This window comes from Macadamia integrifolia, chromosome 3, assembly GCF_013358625.1.
Source record: "Macadamia integrifolia cultivar HAES 741 chromosome 3, SCU_Mint_v3, whole genome shotgun sequence".
Lineage (NCBI taxonomy): Eukaryota > Viridiplantae > Streptophyta > Magnoliopsida > Proteales > Proteaceae > Macadamia > Macadamia integrifolia.
This window is the reverse complement of record NC_056559.1, coordinates 24,394,060-24,407,689: the sequence shown is the minus strand read 5'-3', so window position 1 is coordinate 24,407,689 and position 13,630 is coordinate 24,394,060. Positions and strand designations below refer to the sequence as shown.

Below are 13,630 nucleotides of genomic sequence, written 5' to 3'. Positions count from 1 at the left end.
TCAAACTGATCTTTTGATGGAGCTTCTAAACTTCGGAAAGTTTATTAGCTCGCTATAGGCCTTGAATAGGCAAAATACTGACATGTTTATTAATAGGTTATTTCCAGTGCAAGGATGCTACCCAATGGGCACTTGACTAGGACTGACTCGGCTCGAGATATTTAAAGCTCATTTATGGCTTGCTTAGAGCTCGTTTAGAACCTGTTTACTAAGCCCAACACATTTAAAGCCCGATTATAGCCCGTTTAGAGATAAATGTGTCATTAGTTCGTTTAAAGCCAGAGCAAGGCCTGTTTAGCCCGATTAGAGACCGTTACCCAACAAACCATTTATAAATGGGACCATGGATAGCATATGAGGATCGATGACTTAAACAGGCTGGTCACAGTGCAAGGTCCAAAAGTGGGGAAGTCCGATTAGGCCTGACCGAAACCTGCCTGGCCTGGCCTGGCCCAGCTGATTGAAAACACTTTTGCAAACTGTTGTATATGCAAACGAAGCATACTAGTCACGTTTTGTGGCCTTCACATTCGAGATCATAGCGTCTTTGACTGAGCTTAGTTTGAGCCGAATCTTGAAGCATATGAAAGACTTTAAGCTATTCAACTTGCATGTTTTGAGCTTCCATTCATTTGGCTTGAAGGATGCTCGAAATATCATTTCAATCGGTTGTGAAGCAACTCTGATTTTTGACCTAGATTCCAGAGCCTGCCGACAATCATTTGGAGCTAGCAAGGCTTCATCCGGAGTCGGAAAACCTTCATCTGGAGACGGAAAAACTCCATTTGGACCTGGAAAGTGCCTCTTTCATGCCAGCATTTGTTAGATCCGAAAGCATGTATGCTCCATTATTAACCGGGGTCTGCCCGACCTTTGCTTACTAACACAACCATATTTACTCATCTGACCTCAACTGACCCGATTATTTTTCCACATCAAAGCGGACTCAATAGGATACAACTTTCATGTTTGCACCTTCAACCCAAGTTCAGTGCACGGATCCCGAAACTAAGCTCCAGTATGACAACTGCAGTCAGGTTTTAATGGGAGAGGGCATGAGGTGGCACTGAGGTTGCCACGTGGCAGGGTGAAGTGTTTGGTTCGATGAGTTGGCACAACAAGGTGTTGCCAAGCAGCCCAGCAGGCAGCCCAGTCGGGCTACATGACCCAGCAACACAGGACCATGCAGCAGGGCACAGGTGCCATGACTGCAGTAGGGCCTAGCTCCACGGGGGCAGCAACATGCCCGCAGAGGCCCTTGCGCGTGGGAGCCAGTGCCGCAAGCCATTATCGCAGCCAATGGTTGAATCATGAAAAAACGGCTAAGTATGGAAATTCCACACTTGTTCAACAATATGCCTCCTTTGAATGGAAAAATAGTGATTGGTCTTGGGAAAAAGGTTCTGAGAATACGAATTTTTTTACGCTCGTTGGTTCCAGAATGTTCAGAACCCTCAGATGGGAAACTGATGATAATGATCTAGATCTGATGGCAGATAGCGGGACATGTATGAGAGAAGGTCGATGGCGGTGAAGATCCATTCAACAGGTGTTTGGTTGGTGGAGATTGGAGAGCAAGGTGCTCTAGTGTGTGACGGTGCAGCTACACAAGAGCTAATACCGTGTTGGCTGCTGATGGTGTACTAAAAAGGAACAACGTCATTCGTCCCAGGCTTTTAATGATTGGAGTATCTCAGAAGATACCAATCTAAGGCATCTTAGTTCACCTGCCTTTCAGGTTTGATATTATGGCTTAAAAGTAAGCCGAAACTATGGCGTTCCATGCATAGAAAGTAGTCACGACCATAGTTAGTAGAAAACGTGTTTAAAACGTTGTTCCCATTTTTTACTGTTTGTTTTCCAAACATACGAGAAAAAAGCAAATGGCCAGCATTTCCGTTTTAAACGCATTTAAAATGCATTTAAAATATGTTCCCATTTTATTTTTATTTGGCGTTTTTTAAGACATTAGACTTTTTGAAAACTATGGCTACTTAACTGACCATATTTCTCTCTAGACCTCCATTCGACTTGATTCTTTTACCAACGTGAAGCTAACTCAAAGGGCTCTGAGAAGTCCTAAGCTGTATGGGCAATTTAAACTAGGGAGAGTATTGAGCAAGTACAAAACTCTAACGGGTATTATTCGTGGATATAGGAAAATTTCCGAACCACATATTCCTTGTGTTATGTGATTGTGGATATTGGAGTGTGATTGGTTTTGCGGAGTAGGTGTCTATCACCTGGTAGGCCTGACTAACCTTGGTTCCAGTGCAGGAGTACATAAGAATTAAGGCCAGTAAAATTAGATGGCTCCAACCAGTCAAATGTATTGACAATTTCAGAGATCATACACAGCCACAGTGGTATTGGTTTGAAAAAGGAGAAGAATTTTAAAGTATACTGATTCAGCACCCTCTCATTAGTGAAGCCAATTCAACAGCTCTGATAACAATTGTTGAACACTAGCTGTTACTGAAAAGGGGGGGGGGTTGAATCAAATGAATTAAAAACTTACTTTTCTTATTTTTCCTGTCTGACTTAACGATTCTTCCCTGGCACTCACTCAACTACAAACCATCCTGCAAACACACCACGACTTGCAATCACTGGTTTACCAGACCATTGACCAGCCCCTTTAAAGTGGCACAATAATATATTTGCACGCACATCCACCTAGAGAAAGTGAATGCAGATGGAAGATAAACAATACAAAGCCACCATAGAGCATGCCAACAACACCAGTTATTTACGTGGTTTGGCACATGCCTACATGCAGAATGCAATGCCTCAAAAGCTTCGTATATGCTCAACACACTGCTGTTTCTGTTAAACAACAACTGACAAGGAGCAACTACACCTACCCAGTATACAACCAGGAGGGCGCTACAATGCTAGAGTTACCGAGCATCAAACTAGGAGGGCGCTAAACATCAAGCTTTAGGTAGCTACAACTAATAGGGAGCAACAACCCTTGTGTCTAGCACCCACTGACACCCCAATACAATAGCAAAAATGGGCTTATAACTTTGCCCTGCAATGCAAGCACAAACTAGTTTAGATATTCAACAATACATCAACCTAGGTTTTTAACAAATAAGGAGTACAAGAATACAAATGAAGCAAACTACAGAGTGGAAACCCTTACAACCCTTGTTCTGTTTTGATTCTTGGTACTCTGGGAAGTAGGTGGTTTGACTTACAAAACTTAATGACCTTGCTGTTCGTGGTCTTCCATGACATATTGATTGTTGTCTGTGCTTCAAACGGTTAAATCCAATTCAGAGTTAGATTCTCAGATATGCTCATGGACGGTTGTTCGTGGGTGGTTCCATCAAAACAGTAGCAGTGGGTTTTGAGCCCCTGTTTTGCAGTCGTTCGTGAGAAACTGACGGTCTTTCGTGCGAGGAACATATACTGTTCTGTAGTAGTGGTGTTTGACTCATTGATTAAACCTTAAATGCATCATTTGGACTCTAACCAACTGTGAGGAACTCTAAGCATCTTAAATGATGTTAACGAACTCCAACAACTAGTTTATCTTGAAACTAAGATCAACTCTTGAAAATCCGTTTGAATTTGAAATTGAATACTTCCCACCTTAAGGAAAACCGTGCTTGACTCGAACGACTAGTCTTGTTGACTCCAAATAGGCTACAACTAGTTTGTTGCCTATATAAAGGCTCGAGTCATTTGAGTTTTAAAAAAATAATAAGAGCTGACTTGAAGTTGAAAAGAATATCATCTTGATAAAGGGCTAAATACCTGTGAGAATCATTGTGCTTAATTGGTTATCTCCTTGCCATAGTTGTCAAGGCGCCGCCTTGGCGTCTAGGCGGTTTGCCTGGGGCCTAGGCAATTGTCACCTTATTATACTGCATGCCGCCTTATATTTTGACACTTATTTATGAATGAGCAAATATCCCGATTTGAATCCAATAAAAGTTTAAAAATCAAATTCGAAAAGGATAAAAAGTCAACACCCCACTCAGTCCAAGAACAAAAACTATTTTTTTTTTTGTTTTATTAATTTTTTTATTTTATTGTAGGAGAGATTTTCAACTTTCAAATGCTAGGGTTTTTCTTAATTCTGAAAATTTTATAAATCTTATCATGGTAAAACATTGCTAAAAACCAAAAGTCTGGTAAAATGATCTTTTGTTTTGATGTCCATAAAATATATTTTCATTCAGGCGATTTTAACAACATTCGTGCACTTTTAAATAAGTTTGACCCGAACATAACTTTGTCATTACAACTCAGATTTATGTAATCTTAGACTTGTTGGAAAGCTGATTTTGCACTATACCTAAATGATGTTAGAAAAGAGGAAAAATAAAAAATAACACTTGGTGGCCTTGTTCGCCTTAAGGCGGACGACTTGTCGCCTAAGCCTTAGGCAGCCCCCCAACGCCTTGGTTCACCTTGGCACTGTGACAACTATGCTCCTTGCTTGTAAGAAGTCTTATTGTTGTTGTGTGTGAGCTTGTTGAAGCTCATAGTTTGTACTTCGTGTATAGAAAGAAATCCTTGGCCGGTGGGGCTGAGTACTCAATTTGAGGGACTGTAATTAAGTTAAAGTCTGTCACCCAATTCACACCCTCTTGGCTGTTGCCGTTCGATCCTACATTTCCTACGAACATGGCATAAGTCAAGATGTTGATGTTGACTTTTAATTTGTCTTATAGTTGGTTGTATGTTTCAATACTTGACGTCATTCTCTAATTTCTTAAGCAGATTTACTATAATGTGGTGACTTTCAAGCATTATCTGTCATGGATAATGTTTGAGTTCTATTCTTTCATTTGGCTGCTGCCATATGCATCTAGTGGGATACAATGTTGTTGGCCAACATGAAATTCTTTCATTTAGCTGCTGCCATATGCATCTGGTGGGATACAATATGTTGTTTGCTGACATTATCATTCACTTCTACAGTTTGTATCATTGGTGAATCCATCAATTAGTGTTGATTGCGAGGTCCTACGTGATAGCTATGAGGCTTTCGCCATGTATTGTTTTGGAAGATACCTTGTGGCATGTTTGGGTATGTCTCCGTCTAGTGAACTGTTAAAAATTGGTGTTTATCTTTCTCAGTTCTGCTGCCTTTCTATGATTCTTGTATTGCTATATTTGAATTCATACCTTCCTTTTAGCATTCATCCTTAATTTTGATAGATCCACCTTTTAGTAGCTGTAGATGTTCTCCTTTTTTTCTTTTCTTGTTTTCCTATACCCTGGAAGTCTAGGACCCTGGGAAGCCCTCCCAAATTATAATAATCATAAAGGAATAAACCAATACAAGTGGGGTACCTTCCACCTTCCACCTTCCACCTTGGAAGAAACTCAAACTCTCAGTCACTAAAACCATTCCATCCCAATTTCAGAAGTTGAAAAGGGCCAGGGCCTAAATGGTCTTCCAAGAGCACATTGCCTACAGGCAAAGCCTGAAAAGATTCAAATACATCTGTATGATTGAATTCTAGTGAAGGTTTTGAATTTCCTAAAGGGTGAAATGAAATCCCATGCACTTGATGTCTTCAACAGATATAGGTCAAAATCAGTGATTTGTTTTGCCAAAATCTGGTTCGTGTTGCTGGATACTTTTACTGTGTATCAAATTTTTAATATAATCATAAAATGGTGAAGTGTTTCCGGTGGGGGAGCGTGGCCCTGTACATGTGCGATGGCCAGTGGGAGTGTGTGCTGAAGCATCAGGTGGGGCATAATTTTACGTTTCAATGGGGGGGGGGTAGTCTTTTCGCCCCCTCCTGTGGTCTGGGCGCCAGCACCTTTCTCCCCCACAAACCGTTGTCCATATAAAATAACCTAATCAATGTATAGAAACTATGTAACCTCATAAGGCATTAGTTTCCTGCACAGCCCACTTATGAAGGCCATCCTTTGCAGCCGCCCTAATATCTTCCATGTGGCAGATCATGGGGGTCCTGGTTTTGTGGGCAGGCGCAACCCAGGGTCCCTCCTCGCATGTCAAGTTTCAGCCCTAATGGAGTTGACCATTCTGTTAATTAAGGCCTGAAAAGTCTTCAAATATTTCTTCAAGTGGCTGGACATTACCTTAACTCCTAAGGTGAAATTGTTTGGAGGATGATTCCTTATGCTATATGCTGGATCATCTGGAAAGAAAGATATAGAAATGGTTTTGATGATGAGAAACAGGATAAAATCAAGTTGTTGGTTGAAGTTCTTCAAAGATTGATGGAATGGGCATGTGCTACAACCATGGGTCGAAAACTCGGCAATATCTTGCCAAAATCTCGGATATTTTGATTTTTTTTTTATTGAAACGAAATTGCATCCAAAACACGAAAAGACACAATTTCGGTGAGTTTGATCATTTTGTTTCAAATTTTCGATTGTTTCGGCAAAAAAAAAAAAAAAAAAAAAGAGAATTTTGTCAAATTTCGGTCATCTCAGTCATTACGTTTTGATAATTTCGGCCATTAGCCCCCCAAAATGGCCAAGCGAAACACATGGAAAAAGTACACTGTTTCGGCAATATTTCGGTACTTAGGTGGTTTTGAAACCACTAACAGAATGAGTTCTTGAACCTTGGCTACAACAGAAGAATTTTCTATCATCCCTTGAGGTCTTGGCACTGATTGGCGATCCATTTAGGAATTGTGACTCTTTTCTGCCAGGATACCTTTTTCCCCCTTTGTTTTGTATGTGTTGCAAAGCAACTAATACTCAGAAGCATAGTTGTCAACTTGTCACAGGGTCTGGGGCTTCTAGGCAGCCCAAAGGCATCTATGGGGGCCTGGAGTGGCCACTTTACTCAAGGCAACACCAACAAGGTGACCAAGGCATTGACGCAAAATGTTGCTCAGAAGTATATATCATGTAATTTATACTTTTGCTTCATGCAGTTCAACTGTTCAAGAAAGTAGTGTTCACATGGTACTATTCACGAGGTACTATTTATGTGGACTTAGTGTGGGCCCTATGGGGACTAGTGGTGGGGGAAAGATGGAAGCTGCCAATATCTTTGAGTTTCTAAAGATTAAAATCTTTAGTTGCTATTTCCTTGTGACACTACTTAGTCAATAGCTAGTGTAAGTGGGAGTTTTTATTTCCTTTTAGTTTCTATTTCTTTTGGTAGTTACTTTTTTTTTTTTTAAATTTACTTGGCAGTCAAGCGTTGGGAGCTTACATTCTTGTAAGGTGATATTGATTATATAAATAAATATGAAGGGTTACAAGGCCCACAGTTTTGAGAGTTGAAAAGAAGATGTCTTCATCAAGGAGCAGATTGTGGTGAATCAAGATGTAACCATGGTTCAAGAACTCGAGAAAAATGTGCGAAATTTTGCATATTTCGCAAGTATCGCCAGGAGTCGAAACGAAACCTCTCGTGACTTCAAAAAATCCCCTGTTTCGACCAGGTATTGACCAGTTTCGACTGATACATGGGAAATTTCGACCTTTTCAACCTGGTTTGACCATTTGGGTTGAATTGGGTCCTATTTAAGTTATTTTAAACAGAAACCATTCACTGGTTTCAACAAATTTCGACCTTCGCTTGTGCTTTTTTTCTCCTAAGTGTGGGAAACTTGGGGAAACAGAGGAGATATTCATTTTTTGACTACCAAACTTGCATCTAAGGGTGATTAGTGCTTCCTCTACTCAAGAAAGGCATTTTGGACCAAAAAGGCATGTCCCAACTTCCCAAAAAACATTTTTTTTATTTTTTTCTTTTATAATATGTTAGTAAATAGGGTAGAATCATGTAATTTTTTTATATGTTGCTTAGGAGGACCCGATCTACACATTCACGGTGGCCAATTTTTTTTTTTTTGCATGTTAATGTTTTTTTTTAATTTTTAAATGCATTTACCTACAACATTTTTTTTGAAAAAAAATGGGTTAATAGTTGGTCGGTGTTCAACTTAATATATGTTGAACACCATCAGCCGATCTACAACTTAATGGTTTCAGTTTTTTTTTTTTTTTTGAATTTCGAAAATTCATTAAATATATTTTGAAATTATTTAAAAGATGTAAATAATTACGAAAAATTGTCTATTATGGTTTGAAATTCAAGAAATTTATTGAATGTATTACAAATGCTTTTACAATCATGTTTGTAAACTAATGTGATGTATCTTAATTACTAATTATTTATTAATTAAAAAATTATTTTTTAAAAATATTTTAAATAGGGAAAAAATATAATGCTTTTTTGGGACACAGATGCCTGCTTAGAAGAGCTACTCGCTCTGTAGTGTTGTCACACAAGATAAACACGCTGCTCGCCTGCTAGCTGGGCGAATTGAAGTTATCTTTTGGTCAACTGTCCACACAGTAAAGTGCAAAAAACACAGTGGAATCACGCAATGCACGCTGTTGGTGTGCTTCCTGCCCACGAGGAAAGAAAGAAGAGCTACAAGGTTCAGTTCAGATTAGTGTTCGGCTAGCTCGTATAGTAAGGCGAAGGCGAATTAGGCTTTAGGCAACGAGCCTTATAGCAATAGACATTTGGGACCGAAGCAGCCAGAGGGTTGCTAGCTCGGCTCTTTCCTTTTGCTTTTGGACTTTTCCCTCACTCTTTATTGGCTTGTGTTTGCTCCGATGGCTCAACAAGGGGGAACCCAGGACTTGTCGGGGTAGGAGGAAGATTGAGAAATCGCCCAGGGGATTTCCTTAGGGTTAGGGGATTTCAGTTAGCTTGCAATTATCTTTAATTGTTTTTATGAGTCATTATAGATGCATATATGTTTATAATTGATCTCTTTTTTGTTGGAACAGTGTTTTTAAGAAGATTTTAAGTGTTGCATAATGAATGACAGAGGTGGGGACATTGCATGGCTATATGGGAGACCTCTATCAGCTGATAAGAGAAGTCACAATGTAATTATTGCCAGAAAAAAATCATGTCTGGTGGGGCCACAAGATTAAAGTGGCATCTTGTTGGTGGGGACAGGAATGTGTAAGGCTGCCCTAATGTATCCAATGAGATCAAGAGGAGCATGTTGGAGCATTTAAAAGGAGGGTTGTAGAAGAGGAAGGAGAAGAGGGCAGTTAGGGATGAATTCCATGATGCTTGTTTTCAGTCATTGCCAGAGTTGGGGGAGCAAGATTATGACAGTGAGGAACCTGACTTGGATGATGTACAAACAGCACAAGATGTTGAACAATTGAGGACGACTTTCGTACAAGCAGAGCTCAGCTTGATATTAATGAGGAAAGATGGGTATAGAGGGCTAAGGGAGCTGGTTCATCTCGAGCAGTTGAAGAAGACCCTAAGCCTTAGAGGAGGAGGAGGAGGAGGTTGATACATAGAGAGCCAGATGTTCCATTGAGGAGGTCCCAAAGTATGAGGGACCAAGCCCCAACCCCAGCCCCAGCCCCAGCCCCACCACCACCACCATCTCATAACCGTAATGTTGAGGTTCTCCAATCTGATCCTGCACTGTATCGAAGGCAAGACTCGAGATAGTTAAAATTGAAGCAAGTGTGGACCAATGTTAAGGAGGCAGTGGGGATGGCTTTCTCCAAATGGGCTTTCTATCATAGCATTATAGCCAATGTGACTATAGGGTTATATTACCAAAACATGTTGGATGAGATTCGTAGGGCTGGTCCAGGTGTGAAAGGGCCAACAACTTATGAGATGTACAATGTATATTTGCCAAAACAGAAGAAAGAGTTGGTAAACTACATTGAGGATCTAAAGCCAATGTGCGAGTATTATGGGGTGACCGTGATGTGTGATGGATGGACTGGACCCACTAGACGGTCAGTCTTATGTGTGTGGACGTACTGATAGCAGTTTTGTGGATTTTGTGATTTTGTGGCACCAACGTTTAGGACATCCATATTTTATTGTTATGAGGAAACAATTACCTCATTTATTTACTTTGTTTCCTCATTCTCATGTCTTTCATTGTGAACCATGTGTTTTTGCTAAATATTGTCATTCTTCTTATCCTTATCATGGTAATAGATCTACTATTCCCTTTCACATTGTGCACTCTGATGTTTGGGGGCCCTCTACTACCACCTCTTTACTTGGTTTTCGTTATTTTGTCTCTTTTGTTGATGATTTTTCTCGTGCTACTTGGACTGTTCTGATGAAGCATATGGGTGGTGTCTATATTGCCTTTAAAAATTTTTATCACATGGTATGTACATAGTTTGACACCAAAATTAAAATTGTTTGTTCTGACAAAGGGGGGGAGTATATGTACGGTGGTCTTCAAGACTTTTTTACTGACCATGGCATTATCCATCAGCTAGCTTGTGTTGATACACCCTAACAGAATGGGGTAGCTGAGAGGAAAAACCGTCATTTGTTGGAAGTCAGTAGGAGTCTTCTCTTTGGCTTGTATGTCCCTAAGACTTTTTGGTCTGATGCTTTCCTTACTGCTGCTTATTTGATCAACCGTATACCAACACAGCTCCTTCGCTCCAAAACTCCATTGGACATCTTGTCTCCTCAGTCTTCTTCTTTCTCCCTTCCCCCCAAAGTGTTTGGGTGTATTTGTTATGTCGATGTTAATAAGTCTTCCTGGACTAAACTGGACCCTAAGGCTCTTAAATGCATTTTTCTTAGCTACTGCACTACCAAGGGATACAAGTGCTATCATCCTTCTTCCAGACGAAGGCTTATCTCTAAAGATGTCACCTTCCTTGAGTCTGCACCCTTTTTTGCCTCTTTGCAGCATCTTTTTCGTGGTGGAGCATAATGAAGGTGAATAGGCTATTGATGAGATTTCTTTTCTTTCTCCATTGCCTATCTCCCCTTTTATGCTTGACATTGAGAAACACAAAAAGGTGGATATTATTGATGTTGGTGATCATTCAAGAGGTGGTTCAGGTTTAAGAAATGCAAAGGAGACTATTGTGTACACAAGGAGGAACAAGAAGACCTGCCAAGAGTCCTTTTTGAATCAAATTCCTGAGATCTACCCTCTTAAGTGAGGTAATATCCTTCCTTCCCCATTAGAGTTAGATCTTCCTATTGCTATTAGGAAGGGAAAGAGCTTGTATCAACCCTGTAGCCCCTACAGGTGTTGCATTTACCATTGCTCTCTCATCTGCTTCTATTCCTAAGAATGTTTCTAAAGCTATGTTTGACCTTAAGCGGAAGCAAGCCATGACTGAGGAAATGAAGGCCCTTGAAAAAAATTATACTTGCAAATTGGTTGACCTTCCAAGGGGGAGAACTCCAGTTGGATGCAGGTGGTTCTACACAATCAAGTATTGGTCAGATGGTATTATTGAGAGGTATAAAAGCAAGGCTGGTGGCGAAAGGATACAGTCAAGTGTATGAGATTGACTATCAGGAGACATTTGCTCCTGTGGCTAAGCATAACACTATAAGGGTCCTTTTGTCTCTAGCAGCAAATAAGGATTGGCCATTGTATCAATTGGATGTGAAGAATGCCTTTTTGCATGGTGACTTGGAAGAGGAGGTGTATATGTAAACTCCTCTTGGCTTTAATTCCCCTTCTGCTGCAGGAAAAGTGTGTCTTTTAAAGAAGGCCATATATGACCTTAAACAGTCTCCAAAGGCCTGGTTTGAAAGGTTCTGACGGGCTATCTTGAAGAATGGTTATTCCCAAAGTCAGGCTGACCACACCTTGTTTACCAAGCATGGTAATGGCACCATTACAGCCTTGATTGTCTATGTGGATGACATTATGGTAACTGGTGATGATAGGACTGAGATAGCCAATTTGAAGAACTACTTAGCCCAACAATTTGAGATTAAGGACCTTGGACCCTTAAAATATTTCCTGGTGGGTGCAATATGGAAGAGACTCACCCAACTTGTCCAAAGTAGCAATTGAAGTGTTATCTCAGACATGTTCTCCCATTGGGTGTGAGCGCAATTGGAGTACTTTCAACCTCATACACTCCAAGACGGAACAAATTGGGTGCTGCACGGATGTCGGACTTGTTCTATGTGCACTATAATATGAGATTGAAAGAAGAGTACAAACGCCTTGGCATGTGATAATACCCCAATTGAGCTTGCTAATATCTTCCAATTTGAGTCAGATGATGATCCCATTTATGAGTGGGCCAGAGATCGAGGTGAGTCACTTTTAGATTAGCCTGGTGGTCGGCCTAGCAGTCAAATTGCTTTAGGAATGGGTGTTGATGTGGAAGAATATATGTCACACGTTGAGTCACCACTTCCATTTGAGTCTCACCCTGGTGTTGGAATTGAAGAAGAAGAGTATTGGTCCCATTCATCGGATTCCACTTGATCCCCTGACCAGACATAAGGTGATGATGATGATGATGGTCGTGGTGATGGGGATGGTGGGATGGTGGGATGATGACGGTGATAGATTAGCTGCCATGCGAGCTGAAGAGGATAGATTAGCTGCCATGCAAAGTGACACGGTTCCACAACCATCTCCAGTCAGATTCACAAGGGAGACTGAGTTCAGACATGCCACGTAAGATGAACATCATGGTTCCCGACAACAGAGAGGCTATAGTAAAGGACCACGCAAAAGGTTCGGACCTCATGATGAGGCAGATGGGATGGGCTAAAGCATAGATATATCTAGTTTGTCTACCATAATGGAATCCATGAGTTTGGGACAGGGTGGAGAATTTGGCATTGGCGTGCACCAGAATTCATTGACTTGAGCCCTAGTCCAGTACATCATAGTGATTGTGGCTTTGAGAGCACTAGATCAGCTGCATCGCATTATGGGTATTCGGGATAGAATGGTGTATGCTGGTGGACCATCCTTCGAGAGCACCGGTTCATTTGGATTTGGTAGTGGTTATTGACAGCATGGTGAATCTTCTTCCTCATTCGAACAGGAGGGTTCTACAGGTGGTGGGTCATCTTTTGTTGACAGTATATTTGGGTATCCATCCCAACCTTCTGTGTCATACCCACAACCTATGATTGTGACTAACCCATTCCCTAGGTTGGGATACCTAGCTAATGTTGATGATGAATCTTATAGAAGAGCGGTGAGAGATTACTAAGACAATTGGGCCCAGAGCATGTCATGGGATGCATGTCTCTCATTCAGAGGAGCAGCTACGACATCTGCAGTGGTACGCAGCTCCTGGGATGGAACTGTCTAGACATTCTACTTGGATTGAGTCACTACTTTCGAGTGTTAGAGTAATTGAGTCACTATTGTTGAGTGTTGATAGATTACTGTTGATGATATAATATTTTTATTTATTTTGGATCATTTGGATTATGTCTTATGTTTTGATGTAGATTGTAGACTATATATAGTCATTATGTAACATGGTTTCAGAATTTAAGTCAACAAGTCGGCGTAATGATTATCGAACCTTTGGTTCACCACACAAGTAAGCCTTTGTGTGTTCTTTTTATGAAACTAATTATGTGAATGTATTAGAAATGTTTAAAATAGGATATACACAAAAAATCTGACAAAAAAAACACTGTTTGGGGGTCGAAACCTAAGTTTCCACCATACCGGGAAAAATTCTCCGGTATACTCGAAATTTCCTAGGTTTCGACCGAAATTTCGGTCTCCCTAGGGGTCGAAACCCGATGCCGTGAACCTTGGATGCAACCCCAGGTAGTGATCTAGGTTGGGTGGTAGTGAAGTCTCCCTTGACCTTCGGTGGTGAAACCGGGTCATCCTTTTGCTTC

At 40.7% G+C, this 13,630-nt stretch overlaps 1 pseudogene; it reads left to right on the top strand.

The window, feature by feature from the left end:
* LOC122072629 overlaps nucleotides 1–13,630 on the top strand; it is a 147,836-nt pseudogene that overhangs the window by 48,776 nt on the left and 85,430 nt on the right.